Source organism: Balaenoptera musculus, chromosome 20 (assembly GCF_009873245.2).
Source record: "Balaenoptera musculus isolate JJ_BM4_2016_0621 chromosome 20, mBalMus1.pri.v3, whole genome shotgun sequence".
Taxonomy (NCBI): Eukaryota; Metazoa; Chordata; class Mammalia; order Artiodactyla; family Balaenopteridae; genus Balaenoptera; species Balaenoptera musculus.
In genome coordinates, this window is record NC_045804.1 from 24,324,485 (window position 1) to 24,329,292 (window position 4,808).

Sequence of the window (4,808 nt, forward strand, 5' to 3'; positions counted from 1 at the left end):
CCTCTCACTATCGCGGCCTCTCTTGTTGAGGAGCACAGGCTCCAGATGCGCAGGCTCAGTAATTGTGGCTCACGGGCCCAGTTGCTCCGCGGCATGTGGGATCTTCCCAGACCAGGGCTCGAACCCGTGTCCCCTGCATTGGCAGGCAGATTCTCAACCACTGCGCCACCAGGGAAGCCCCGAATCCTTGCCTTTTAAACAGAAAATCAAGAAATGTCTGAATAAGTATATTGTTTAGAGGTAAATAACAGAAGATAAAACAGAAACAGTTAAAGTAATTCAAATGGTTCCCTTTGGACTTTTTTTTTTTCTTCTGGCATCTCTATAACTTTATTTGACAATCAGCAGTTAGTTCTCATCCACATTAACTGTCTGCAGATTTTTGAAAGTGGTGACAGGTAAATTGGTAACCAACGTATAGAGCTTGTTTGGTGAATCTTCATCTTTATTATGTTTTCTGGACAACCGCACACGGATACGGTATGGGACATTCCTTATTCCTTTGGCCCAGACAGTTTTGTTGAGCCTAGTGTCAATGGCGTGCATCTGGAGTGCCCATCTCCTTCATGGCAAATTTCCAGATTTCTCTGAGTGCCTGAGGGGCACGCTTCTTGAAACCCACTCCAGGGATGCGCTTGTGAACGTTGATAGTGTATACTCTGGTCACCACCTCGTTGATGGTTGACCGGCCCTTCTTCTTCTCGCTGCACTTTGCAGGAGCCATCCTGCCGGGCTGGGGTTGGAAAGGATTCCCTTTGGACTTGAATAGACATTTCTCCAAAGAAGATGTATGAATGGCCCATAGACACATGAAAAGGTGCTCAACATCACTGGTCATTAGGGAAATACAAATCAAAACCACAATAAGTTACTACCTCACATGCTTTAGGATGGCTACTATCAAAAAAACAGAGAACAACAAGTGTTGGCGAAGATGTGGGGAAATTGGAACACTTGTGCATTGCTGGGGGGAATGTAAAATGGTGCAGCGGCTGTGGAAAACAGTATGGCAGTTCCTCAAAAAATTAAGAACAATTACCACATGATCCAACAATTCCACTTCTGGGTATGCACCCAAAAGAATTGAAAGTAGGGACTTGAGTAGACATTTGTACATCAATGTTCATTGAAGCATTATTCACAATAGCCAAAGGCAGAAACAACCCAAATGTCCATGGATGGATGGATGGATGGATGGATAAACAAGATGTGGTGTATACAACAGAATATTATTCAGCCTTATAAAGGAAGGAAATTCTGACTCACGCTACAAGGGTCAACCTTGTAGCAACATTTAAGGTATGCTAAGTATGATAAGGACAAATACTATATGATTTCACTTATATGAGGAATCTACAGTAGTCAAATTCATAGAGACAGGAAGTAGAATGATGGTTGCCAGGGGCTGCAGGGAGGGGGAATAGGGACTTATTGTTGTAGGGTACAGGATTTTAGTTTGGGAAGATGGAAAAGTTCTGGAGATGGGTGGTGGTGATGGCTACAAACAATGTGAATGTACTACTACTTTTTGTTAAAAAGCCTTTTTCTTGTTTTATTTTCCTAAGATGGTGTACATGTTTTCTCTTAATAAATTTTTTTATTAACAGCCCAAGGGAGGCATCCTGACTAGTGCCACTGATCATTTACAGAGACTAGCATGTTTCATGAGGTTCTCAGTGAGTGCCAAGGGGTTACATAGGCCTGCAGTCGGCCTCGGAGTCAGGTCTGGGAAGAATCCAGCTCTGCTGCTTTTCCTCTCAATGACCCTGAGCAAAGTTCTTTTCTCTGGTGTAATTTTTCAAAGCTCTCTGTTGTAAATGATTGTTTCCAAATAGTATATGAAAAATGTCTCTTTCAAAGAAATTTCTTCACTGTAAGTCTGAGAAGGGAGCTGTCTAATAAGAGATGCAGTAGTCATGAAGGAAAGGTGGGAAAAAAGACACTGCTGGCAGCCACATAAAGAAGAAAAAGGAGGATGAGGAAGGGAGTTTTAATTTTGAAAGAAGAGATGACAGTGACTTGATACATGATGCCTATACTCTGCCAATCAGATCCAGTAGCCAGTATCAAAAACAAAACAAAACAAACAAAAAAACAAGGCTGATAAAAATTGTTCTAAAAACGATGTTTCTGATTTTCAAGCTGAACGTGAAAATAAGGAACTCGTTCTGAACTGCTGTGTAAAGTAAAATTATTTGACCACAACTAATGATGGCAGACACAGACAGTCATGATCTTAAACAATCAGTATTTTCTTGCTGACAACTCAAAATTGAAAAAACTTAAGAAACTGCAATCTCAGCAGCTGCCAAAAGTTGTGAAAGCCTTGCTTTCATAAAGAGTGTAGTACAAAAATCTTTCTTTAGACGATGTAATTTTAAACTTTTCTTGGGTCAAAGTCAAGAGCTAAAGTCATCTGTCAAGACTTGAATAAGACCCAGTGTTATCAGACCAAATCTAATTTATCTTCCTTTACTCAATCATTGGTGCAACAGACATTCCCTGAGTGCCCACTAGGTACCAGGCACATGGCTGGGCTCTCAGGCTGCAGATACGAATAAGACAGGTGTCTGCTCTCAGGGAGCTCACTGTCTAGTAGAGAACACCAACCCTGAGACTGATGGTGGCATGTGGTGTGGCCAGTGCCATGGGAGAAGGGGGACAGGGGATGGGCACCTACCCTAGGTGTGTCACCGAAGGTCTTTTAGAGGTCTGAGCTGAGTGAGTAGTGTATTAGTTTCCTAACACTGCTGGAATAAATTACACAAGTTTAATGGTTTAAAACAACAGAAATTTATTCTCTTACAGCTCTGGAGGCCAGAAGTCTGAACTGAGTCTTATGGGACTAAAATCAAGGTGTTTGCAGGGCTAGTGCTTTCCAGAGGCTCTGGAGAGACTTGTTCCTTGTTGCTTCCAGCTTCTGGTGGCTCCAGGCATCACACTCATCTCTGCCTCCTTGGTCACATTGCCTCCTCCTCTTCTATGTCCAATCTCCCTCTGCCTTTCTTATAAGGACACTTGTGATTACATTTAGGGCCCACATGGTTAATCCTAAAAAATCTCTCCATCGCAAGCTCTTTAATTTGATTACATCTGAAAAGTCCCTTTTGCCATATAAGGTAACATATTCACAGGTTCCAGGGATTAGGACATGGATAACTTTGGGAGTCATTATGCAGCCCACCCCAGACAGGATTGGGAGGGGAAACTGTGGACGGCCAATGGGATGTTTATAGGGGGAGAATATATAAATGGGAGTGTGGAGAAAGTATACGTGAAGGCAGGGAGCACATACATTCTGGAAGTTACTAGTATTGTTATGGGAGTGCTTTTTTGGGAGTAGTGGGAGGCAAGGCAGGGCCTTAGGAGAGAGGCAGGCAAAGTGTATAATGATTACGGATTTTATTTCCAGCATGCCCTTAGCTGGCAGGTGGTATGTGGTAGGTACTCAATATATTTTGGGAGATTTGAGTCAAATGAATGACTCAAACAAGTTATATTCTTAGAATGCCTACTATATATTTGTTGGAGGTATAAATAGAAAAAGAATCTCCATTTGGTGGTATTCAAACCCTATGACCAATAAGTGAGGCCTTTCAAGGCCTAGGCAGTATGTCAGGATGCTTCCAGATGCTGGTACCATGACCTAAGCTAATCCATCTTGCCACTCTGCCACTCTCAGTGTACAGACAATGTCTTCTTCCCTGATGGTCTCACCATGGCAGTTCCAGGCATCACACACAGACAGAATCAGCAGAGAAGCACAGCAGCCTTTGATTAGCAAGGAAAGCCTTTCTCTTGAGCTCCCCAGCAAACTCCCTGGGGTTCAATCATTGTTATCCCTGCCAACATTTCTAATGCAACCAGGGCATGGGGTAGCCATAGGGCGTCAGTGGAAAGAGCTCACTTGTGGTCAGGGTGATCAGGCAAGTATTTCTGGAGGAGGTGGCATCTAGACTGTGCCTTGAAGGATGAAAAGGATGGTGACAGTGGAGAGGGAGGAAAGGGCATTCTAAGCTGAATGGCATGAACAAAGAGGAGGAGGTCAAAACATACAAGAGTTGATTGGTGGGCTTCCCTGGTGGCACAGTGGTTGAGAATCTGCCTGCCAATGCAGGGGACGCGGGTTCGAGCCCTGGTCTGGGAAGATCCCACATGCCGCGGAGCAACTAGGCCTGTGAGCCACAATTACTGAGCCTGCGCGTCTGGAGCCTGTGCTCCGCAACAAGAGAGGCCGCGATAGTGAGAGGCCCGTGCACCGCGATGAGGAGTGGCCCCCGCTTGCCACAACTAGAGAAAGCCCTCGCACAGAAACGAAGACCCAACACAGCCAAAAATAAATAAATAAATAAATAAATTTTTTAAAAAAGGGCTTCCCTGGTGGCGCAGTGGATAAGAATCTGCCTGCCAATGCAGGGGACACAGTTCGATCCCTGGTCTGGGAAGATCCCACCTGTCGCGGAGCAACTAAGCCCGTGCGCCACAACTACTTGAGCCTGCGCTCTAGAGCCCGGGAGCGGCAACTACTGAAGCCCGCGCGCCTAGAGCCCGTGCTCCGCAACAAGAGAAGCCACCGCAATGAGAAGCCCACGCACCACAAGGAAGAGTAGCGCCCGCTCTCTGCAACTAGAGAAAGCCCGCGCGCAGCAATGAAGACCCAATGCAGCCAAAAATAAATAAATAAATAAGTAAATAAATAAAAATTAAAGAAAAAAAAATAAGTTGATTGGTTTTACAGGAATTATTTTTTAAAGTGCCTTCTAGGGACTGAGAACTTTGTGTATTTTTTCCCATTTAATCCTTATTCA

The 4,808-nt window shown here is 44.3% G+C and overlaps 1 pseudogene; it reads right to left on the reverse strand.

Moving 5' to 3' along the window:
- Nucleotides 1-208: 208 nt before the first annotated feature.
- On the reverse strand, nt 209-795 carry LOC118887025 (annotated as a pseudogene).
- Between the last annotated feature and the right edge of the window lie 4,013 nt (nt 796-4,808).